This window comes from Lactuca serriola, chromosome 4, assembly GCF_051521515.1.
Source record: "Lactuca serriola cultivar US96UC23 chromosome 4, Lser_US96UC23_V15, whole genome shotgun sequence".
In the NCBI taxonomy this organism is placed as follows: Eukaryota; Viridiplantae; Streptophyta; class Magnoliopsida; order Asterales; family Asteraceae; genus Lactuca; species Lactuca serriola.
The window spans coordinates 249,332,380-249,343,747 of NC_136411.1; positions in this window are offsets into that span (position 1 = coordinate 249,332,380).

An 11,368-nucleotide genomic window follows, 5' to 3' on the forward strand; every position below is an offset into this window, starting at 1 on the left:
CTTCACGATAGCTAATCCACCCTAAGGCTTTGACATCATAATTAATAGAAGTTGGTTAAGTCTGCATTGAGCCGACATCAGGTGCTTTGATAAAGCAGTTCGTCCTAACCTCCCTAAGCAACGAAGCCCTAGTTATTTATAGCCATGAACCAAGTACAAACCCTCTCATCATTTCGTGTATGCAAGCTCAGAAATGCTTATGAAAGGAATATCATGCATTCCTTGCACACATCACCGAGATGTTCCGAGAAGTGAAGGACACTCAGAACATCCAAGAAGTACACGGCTTTCCCGACACCTTTCCAGAAGGACTACCAAGACTACCACCACAACGTCAAGTCGAATCCAAAATCAACTTAGTTCCGGGGGCTACCCCAGTAGCCAAATCACCTTATTGTCTAGCTCCAACCTTGATGCAAGAACATCCTAGCGAGCTTAACAAACTCCTCAGAAGGGGATTCTTTAGGACAAGTTTCTCACTTGGAAGAGCATCGGACTTGTCTGTAAACAACAAAGAGTGTTCCAATGCTAAAGTAAGCCTGATGCATCACACCAATATTATCCCTCCCAAAAGGAATAGAATATTTCGTGATGTAATGCGATGCATCTAACCAAGGGCTTGGTTGCGTTCTTATGCAAGAGGAAAGATCACCACCTATACCTCAAGACAGCTTAAGACACATGAGTTTGACTGTTCAACACATGACCTTGATTCAGGAGCAGCGTTGATTGCTCTGAAGATTTGGAGACACTACTTGTAGGGTACAAGGTGTAATACTCTCACAGAACACAAAAACACTCAACACACATTCGACAAGGGAAGGATATCATACCAGTGAAGTCAAACGAAAGAAGCAAAGTCGTATCCCATTAGTGAAAGATTCGCTAGAATGCCAGGCGAAGACGAATGTTTACTTAAGAACACGAGTAGCAAATAAAATTTATGTCCGTAGCATGATTATTAATACTGCTTAAACTCTAATTTCGGGACGAAATTCCCTCTAACAGGGGGATGATGTGACAACCCGATATTTTGAGACGATAAAGGGTAACGCTAGTCAAATTTAGGCCAAAATATAACTTTACTAAAATCTTATTTGGGTTAAATAAAGTGGTAGGAATCGTATCAAGGTTTTCATACATATAAAGAACACCAAAATCTGAGTTATAACGAAGAAGTTATGACCAATCTAAGATCCACGGCAAAAACCGACACAGCTGATAGACGTAAAATGCAAAGTTTTAATACAATAAATTTTAGTCTTTGTTATCTAAACAAAAGTCATATATATCATTAAACCGTGAACATACATAAAAAGAACGCCCAAATCTGACTTCGTATGCGGAAGTTATGATTTTTCGAAGTTTCTGACCTAGCAGTAGACAGCTAACAGCTCGAAATAGAGATCGAGCGGTCTTTAGCCGACACAACCTAAACGAAAGTTGCAGAGCCCGACAATAGGAGTACAAGAGTAAAAAGTCTGATGAAAACGGACGTCGGATAAAGAAGTTATGGATTTTTAACGAAGTTATCGTGTCCCGACCTATTAATTTAAAATATAATTAAAAATAAAATCAAAACTAGCTGACGGAGCCTAAATGAAAGTTGTAGAGCATAATCTCACCTACGCGTGGATATAAAGAACGCGAAAAACGGAGCCCGTACGCGAAAGTTACGGAATTTAGAAGATGGAAGACTGGATTACGCCCCGCGTAATCCAAGAGTACGCCCCGCGTACTAGGCCCGGTGTCAAGTCCCATCGGCTCGAGTGCTCTACGCTAGATAGACCGGAGTCGTAAGCCGTGACGCATTTTTACACCCCGCGTAACCGAAGTACGCCCCGCATACCGAGTACGCCCAGCGTACTCCGGTAGTACGCCCTGCGTACGAGGATCCTCCAGCCTATAAATAGAGAGGTTGAGCTTCGGGTTTTTGCACAGAACTCTCATATCCTCTCTCACTTTTACACACCCTAGAGCTCCAGAGACCATCCCGACACCTCGATTCCCGTACCCGATCCCCCGACGAAAGAACTACGCTACCGAGATCCCCGAAGAGCCCGAAGACGCAACTTTTCACGGTCGAAGCTCTACTCAACTCTAGCCTCTCTCTTCAAACCAAACGAGTGAGTTCATACCCCTATAAACTACATTTTCAAATGTGTTATCAATGCTTTTTTATACATTTTTAGGGGGGGAATACAAGTAAACACACGATTATTATCGTGTGTAATCTAGAGTTTCATTATGTACTCTTTTTATCAAGTAAAACATATGAGGTTCATAACTACTACATGGAAACTTTCGTACGTAAAATATATCATGGTAACATCTTGTTTTTTTTTTTAAAATTAAATACGTTGTTATACATATACGAAACAAACACTTTATCTATACTTTGAGTATATGTGTTCATTTATGTCACTACAAAAGTTACACTTTACTTAACGAGTGAGCATTTCACTAGGGTTTACTATACAAACGAAACATACTTTTGGAAAAACTATAATAGTTTACAACAAAAAAATTTTACATGTTAAAAACTCTTTATCAAACTGTGTTACATACTTTATGTTTCCTTTCAAACGCTGTTAGAATCGTGTTTCAAACAAAAGTCTTCCTATACTAAAAACTGTACTTATCAAACAAACTGCTTTCAAATCGTTTTATAAACTGACATCAAGTCATCATTTCTTACTTATTAAACTTTTCAAAGGTTTTACAAAGTTTCTTTTATATTTTTATATGGTCAAATTCATGCCTATATATATAATATGTATATATATATATATATATATATATATATATATATATATATATATAATATGTATATATATATATATATATATATATATATATATATATATATATAGACATAAAATTTCCCGTCAGTCGGTTCAGTACCTTTGAGTAGCAAAGGCATATTTCGGTTATATACGCACAATACTAGAAACTATAATAGGTATAGTTAGAAGATACTACTTACCATTCCATGTACCAGGAATCACACGAGAGTCAGTCTATTCATGAAGTCTATACAAATACATTACATACTATACAAAGAGATACGATTATATACAATTACAAGGCATAAAATCTTAAGACATACAATTACAGAAGCATACAATTTCAAGACATACCATTTCAAGGGATACAATTACATGAGATAGTATACTAGATATTCATAAATTTTTTTTACTACGAGTACCATATCAAGAAGGTATTCTCATATAAAAACAAATGGACATTTTCATACGTAAATCTGTTTTATACTAGGTTGTGAGACGCTTCACGTACTTTCGAGTATGCATTATTAAGTCCTGTATTATATACCATAATCCCTTGTAGGGGGAACGTGATACTTGTGTATAGATCTATATGGGATTGACAATCCCACACCTAAGTTGTTAGCTACAGCTAGGCCGGCAGGCCTGGGGTGACAAATGTCATAACAATTCCAACGCCTGAAAAACGTTGTTACAGGCAGTCTGGGTTATTAGCATGGTTATAAAACTCACATGGAGTATTAAAAACACATTGATTTACGGGGTTACAAATACTTTAGCGGTTATATACGTACACAAATCTACTATTTTAAGCATGGAAAAATACCATGATAGTTCATCTACTACCACCCACTTCTGGGCAAATATTGGATTTCTAAAAGAAAACATTCAAAACAGTCGGGTGTTGGTAGAAGGCTACATTTTATACTAGTAGAAAATATGGGATTTTCTAGAGTTTTCAAACGTTTACAGATACTTACAAACATGTTCATTGGCACAAACTTTCCTACAAACAATTGCAGGTCTTTCCTTACAGTTTTACAAATCAAAATCACATAAATACTTATGAATTCACCAGCATTATTGCTGATACTCGCTTTCAAAATAACTTGTATTCCTAGGACACTGATAGACAGGTACGACTACCAGGTTTTGTGAAGACGGAGCGATCAAGACTCGTCTTTTATTTTTGAATATTCATTTTGTAGAATTATGCTATGAAAGAACTCAAATGTAATTAAATTTATACTATTAATGCAATGGTTGATGTTGTTGCTTGTTTACTACTTTGCATTGTTGTGATACGTTACATGACGTCCTCCGCTCCAGAACGTTTCCGCCGTTCTCGGTTTTGGGGTGTGACAATATATATATATATATATATATATATATATATATATATATATATATCTTTGTGTGTGTGACTGTTCAAAGAATTTGCTCATAAATCATAATTCCATAATTCAAAATCAGAGTTAAAAGGAAAACACTGTGGAATCTCGAATCATAAAAAAGCTAATGTGCGTGTGTACAGTCTTGCCTTCGCCTTTAAATAAGTACCTAAAAACATTTAATCCACAAATATAAGTCACAGCTTAGTGAGTTTCCCAAATTACCCCATACAACATTACACAAACTATGCATGCACACATTGTTGGATTAGATGTCTAAGCCCATAACTATTATGAGTATGTACTCGAGCCGAGAGTAGCATGGTCCTTTTGGGTTGCATAAGACCAGGACAATTTGTTAGGATGGACTCTTGAGAGAAGGTTACATATGATTTGTTAATATATTATAAGTTATAATATATTAATATAAAATCATATTTTTTTAATTAGTATTGATCAATAATTAATTTGGAATTAATTTAGTAATCAAAAAGAGACTAATTAAATCTATGGGGACTAATTATGGTAATCAGTCATATTTATATATGTTGGGCTTGTGATCCATGTTGGATCAAGTTTATATATCGACACATAAAGAGTTGGGCCACATGAACCATAGATCATAACACCCATGGGTATGGATTTGGGTTATACATAGGACCCTCGAAATACCACATATAAATACATACTCCATTGCCCAAAATCACCACTTGAAAGTGCTTCTTTTCATAGAGAAATATGGAGGTGTTTTGGTGCATGGAATTCTCTCTTAAGAGTCACCTTTGTCCTGGGTGAGTTGTGATTCCATTTCAGGTGCAACACTTGGGGCATTAAGCTCTTAAAGGCCAATGTCTTTCTAACAACACCAAATACATCAAGACTTCAAGCCACATAAAAAGGTATGTTACTCTAACTAGTATTATGTATTGTTTATGTCAATTGCATTCTAGTTATAGTTTTAATACATTGGAAACCATTTTGATGTATAATTAGTGAAAAAATAGATCCAATGTATTTAGGGTTGTATGTTGTGACAACCCGAAATTTCTATCATGCGAAGCCATTCAATTCAATCAGAAGTCAGACTTGTTTCTACTATCTTATAGCATTGTTAAGGGTTTGCTTGAGTGTTCTAAGCCTAGTACATTCAAGGATTGGATGTTCGGAAGTATCTACTAGATTTCATTGAGCAACATTCAAGACGGAAAACTCCAACACTTGGAGTTTACGGTCGTAAACTAGAGCTTACAGTCGTAAGCTTTTGGTTGGTCGTGAACTCCTTCCATAAGTAAGATATTCCTTCATTTTTCTTCATTTCTCACACTTCCAACTCAAGAACACTCATTTCTATCTCAAGTATCATCAAGAACACTTCTAATTCTCGACAAATTTGTAAGTGTTTCTTCCATTTATTAGTTGATACCCTTCTTAATCTAGTAAAACCCTATGATTTCATCCGTGAAATCATCTCTTTTTGGATTAGATCTTCAAGAACACCAATAACACATACTAGTTCTTTTAGCTTCCAAATTGTAAGTATCCTTTCCATATACTAGTTATCCATTAGAAGCTCTTGAAATACATCCAAGAATCAACCATTTTAGCTTGATTATCAAGAGTTTACGGCCATAACTTCTCCCTTGGCCGTAAACCCTTCTCGAGAACATCTTTGGCCGTAAACTCAAGCCATTTCATGTGTTGGTCGTAAACATCTTTGGAACACCCATGGCCATAAACACCATGTCCGTGAACACGCCTAGGCCGTAAACACACACTACTGTCGCCGTAAACACCTTTTGTACAATCATATGTGATTGTAACACATCATTCCAAGTGTTTCCTAGTCCCTAAGGTTGTTCCCTAACATGATTAGTTGTTATATACACTAATTATATACATATATGTGTGATTAATATTTCTAATAGGATCAAATTGTGCTTCAGGACTCCTATTGTGATCTTAAGAATCCTATATCTATCTTCCAATTGAATCACTCACTACAGGTGAGTTCATACCCCTAACTTATCTTTTAAATGGTTTTAAATGCTTTTATAGGGGGGGAATACAAGTAGAAAACCTTATAGTTTTATAATCAATCACAAAAAGGAACATACGATAACAAGAACCGGAAGGAACATACAATAAAAAGAAACAAAAAGGAACATACATCCTTTTACATGAACAAGATAACATTAATGTGAAACTACTTCATGTCTTAGAAATATACTTGTTAGGTCGTGTTTTGTAACCAGAGTCTCCTGGAGGGAGAGCGGGCATTATGTGTATAGATCTATACGGGACTGACAAGCCCACATCCCGACTGTTCGCTTTAGTTTGGCCGGCAAGGCCAAGGGGTGACAAATGTCACATCAGTTTCGACGCCAGCAGGTCGTCACGTTAAAAACTTGTTAATCAGTATGGTTATAACCACATAACATTTTAACCTTAATTAAACAAATTGGTTTTAAGGTAGTGAGTGCTTCAGTAGTTACTTATTACAACATTACTATACACTGTCATTTTCCCGTTACATTCATATAGTGATCTTCTCACATAAAAGGATAATGTAAACTATTTTCTGGTAATAATAGTCATATATTTAGGAAAACACTCACTTTTACAAAATAATAAAGATACAGAACAGTCTGGTCTTGGTAGAAGACTACTCTTAATTTTAATAGAAAATATGGGATTTTCTAGGAAGTATACATACTTTACATCAAACATTTACAAACTTTACATCAAACACTTATAAACATTTTCTTCAAGCTTATACAAACATTTGACACTAAAATATTTATGAACTCATCAGCTTTAATGCTGATATACTCTTTCAAAATAACTTGTATTCTCAGGTCACCAGTAGACAGGTACACTTGACCAGGTTTTTGAGAAGACGGAGCGTGTTCAAGACTCGTCTTTTATTTTGATATATATATTTTTGGTGTCTTACAAATACATTAAGAGCACACTTGTATTAACTATATTATTAATGCAATGGATGATGTTTTGCTTGTTTTACTATTGTGTATTGTTATGATACTAAACATGACATCCTCCACCCTCGAACGTTTCCACCGTTCTGGTTTGGGGGTGCGACAGATTGGTATCAGAGCTTTGTTTATAGTGAATTGAGTATATCAACCCATAAAAGATACACAACTATAAACACATCAGGATTAAAATACTCTGACCAAGAGTTTATACTTTAAAATACCAAACTATTTAACCAAAGTATACATACCTGCATTCATACAAAAATCAGTGTCATACTAGATCAAAACAAAAGTATTGCGGTTGTTGAACAACACAAGTAGGCTTGGGGACATGTAATCAGATCTGGGAGTGATATAGCTTGATCAACTATATCTTTCCGAGAAGTGATTAGCATGTGCCTAGGAATGGTTGTGGTGTTGCAGTAAGTCTAAAAGCTTACCAACATTGCTACAATGAAAACTTTAGAACAGAACATAAACTTAAAATACTACAGGAGTATTTTGTGTTACTATAATTACTTATTTGAGAACTAAAAGGTCTTTATTAGTAGGTTAATAGTTGCTGAGTGGATACGCTAAGGTTATATGTGACTAGGGTGTCATAGACTTAGAATCTGTGATCTTTGCTTTACTTCTTGTTCCTTGTTTGGTTGTGGACTTTGATTTATGGTCACTTATTCGAAGGTCTATCCTGTTTAGGTTACATATGACTGGTATGCACTACACAAGTATTGAAGTAACTGGTAAGGATCATCCTATAATTATCTTAAGTAGTACGTCTATTAACAATCTCTTTTATCCCTATTCTAGCATAGATAACATGGTTGGATTCAATCTCCCCGGTGACCCGTACTTTCCCAACCAAGGCGATGGTGGATGGCTTGATGCAGAGCAAGAAGAGAATCATGCAATTCCTTTGGATGACGACTTCATAAAAGACTTCCCGGAGGATTCTGAACCCGAGCCGGAAGTTAATGATCTACCGTTAGTAGCTCCAATCCCAAATCCTAACCCTCGTCCGACTTTTCATGGCCCGGCGCCTCAGTAGGCTAAGAACTTGGGTAGATGGAGCCTAGAGCAGGGTCAACCCTTACCATACAATGAAGACCGAAGCTTCTACAACATAAGCGAGGGAGGATCTGGAGACAAAATTCTTCCAATCTAGGTTTGTCGTGTGGCTCGAAATGTTGAGCTTGGAACGACATCCATTCAGCAAACTATCAAACTAGATGCTGACACAAACGCCAACACGGATAGTATCCGCGATCTGGAAGTTGCTCACAGGAGAGACAATGAGGCTTTGTAGCAAGAGCTAGCTGTAACCCGAGTCGAAGTCATAGAACTCCGAGCATGCCAGACAGTGTATAAACGACACTTCCTTGAGGTAGAGCGTCAGCTGGCTGAATTGAGGGTTCATCGGAGGGGTGCCCGTCGCCAGTAGGAGATGCTCTGCTCATCCTTTCTTATGTTTTAAGGAATATCCTTCTTATCTATGCTCTAATTAGCACTTTTCCCTGTAAATATTCCTGTACTGCAAGTATGGTTTCTAGCTGTCTATGCTGTCAAAATTTTCTTGTTATGGTTGGCTGTAAGACCTACTTCAAAGTCATTTTTCCCAAACTCGTTACATCTTAAATGCCAATATTATTGACAAACGTCTAGGCTTTTGGGAAATCTTTATCCAAATGCTTTCATCCTTCTACACTTAGATCTCTATTTCAATCATAATTTCATCTGTTTTGTTGGGCTATGGAGATTTAGTCCATGGATCACTCTGATAATACTCACAGTTGATTCTTACTATCATCTTCATCTTTGTAAACTGTTAGTTGAAAGATGCCTCCATTTTAGGGGAATGTCTTAGCTTCAAACCCCACTACCTTCGACAGTGCCAATCGATTGGCACAGCGGATCATTGATCATAGATTCTCCACTCCGACAACAACAACAACCCTAGCCATCTCAGAACCATCCAAAGCCGTTGACAATAAGCGAAAGTTGTGGGATGACAAGAAAAACAAGGCATCACAGAACTGTGCCAAAAAGCAGCAGGTCGTGGATGTTCATGCTACGATAACACCTATTACTACTGCGCCAATGAAGCAGTATGCTGGAAGCTTGACCAAGTGCAACAAGTGCAGCTTCCACCATAATGGACCCTGTCGGGAAATACAATGCGTTAATTGCAACAAGAAAGGGCACACTGCCTGTTTCTGCAAGTCTCTGGCAAGGCCAATCAACCAAGTCCCTGACGTTGTTGTGGGCCAGGCTTACTATGGATGTGGCGAGGTGGGTCACTACAAAAGAAACTTCCCGAAGGCAGGGAACGCAGGTGGCATACGAAGAGTTTTGGCTATAGGCCACGAGGAAGCAATTGTCGACCCTACAGTGGTCACTGGTACGCTTCTCATCGATAACTCTTATGCATGCATACTGTTTGATAGTGGAGCGGATGGGAGTTTCATGAACTAGAAATTTGCTCACTTACTTAAACAAAAACCATGTGCACTAAAAGAACCATTCACTACAGAAATGGCTAACGGAAAAACTAAGAGCACTAGCAGTATATACATAGGATGTACTCTAACTCTAGATAGCCATTCTTTTCCAATCAACCTCACGCTGGTCTCATTTTAAAGTTTTGACGTCATTATCAGCATGGATTGGTTGAGTTTTGATCGTGCCGACATCATGTGTTACGAGAAGGCCGTTCACCTTAATCTACCGTCTAACGAAACTCTAGTTATCTATGGCGACAAACCCAGGACGAACCTTCATATCATCTCGAGTATATAAGCTTAGAAATACTTACAAAATGAATGTCATGCATTCCTTGCTCACGTAGTCGATATGAGCCAAGAGACGAAAGACATAAAGAACATCCCAGAAGTACGCGACTTTCCCAACATCTTTCCAGAAGAACTAGTAGGATTACCACCACAACGTCAAGTCGAGTTTAGAATCCACTTAGTTCCAGGGGCTACCCAGTAGCCAAATCGCCCTATCTGCTAGCACCAGCTGAGATGCCGGAGATATCTGGTCAACTAAACGAACTGCTCGGCAAGGGCTTTATTAGACCAAGGTTCTCACCCTGGGGAGCACCAGTCTTGTTTGTGAAGCAGAAAGATGGATCTTTTCGTATGTGCATCGACTAAAGAGAATGGAACAAGCTTACCATCAGGAATCGTTACCCTCTGCCTCGCATAGACGATTTGTTCGACCAAGTGCAAGGGGCGAATTACTTTTCAAGGATATATCTGAGATTCAGGTATCACTATTTACGAGTGCTAGAGGAGGATGTTCCCAAGACAGCCTTCTGAACTCGTTATGGACACTATGAGTTTGTAGTGATGCCATTCGGATTGACCAATGCGCACACAATATTCATGGACTTAATGAATAGGGTGTGTCGTCCTTACTTAAATCTGTTCGTCATTATATCCATCGATGGCATACTTATCTACTCTCAAAGTAAGGATGAGCATAGTCAACATCTACGTCAGGTCTTAGAAATATTACGATTAGAGAAGCTCTACGCGAAGTTCTCTAAGTGTCAATTTTTGATTCGAAGAGTCGAATTCTTGGTTCACGTTATTAGTGAAGAGGGAATTCACGTGGACCCTTCAAAAATAAAGGCCATTGAGAACTGGTCAGCACCGAAGATGCCTAGAGAAATTCGTCAATTTCTAGGTCTCGCTGGCTACTATTGCAGGTTCATTCAGAACTTCTCTATGATCGTGAAACCGCTTACAACATTGACCCAGAAAGGCATGGCCATTGACTGGGAAGATAAACAAGAAAAAGCGTTCCAAAGGCTGAAGCGAGCCTTATGCAGCGCACCGATACTATCCCTCCCAGAAGGGATAGAAGACTTCGTGGTTTATTGTGATGCAGCCAACCAAGGGCTTGGCTGTGTTCTTATGCAACGAGGTGAGGTCATCGCCTATGCCTCAAGACAGCTAAAGACACATGAAGTCAACTACACCACACACGATCTTCAGTTAGAAGAAGTGGTATTTTCTCTGAAGATCCGGAGACACTACCTGTATGGTACAAAAAGCACTATATTTACAGACCACAAGCTCCTTCAACATATATTCGATCAGAAGGAGATCAATATGACACAACGACGGTGGGTCGAGCTACTCAATGACTACGAATATGAAATTCGTTATCATCCCTGTAAAGCTAGCGT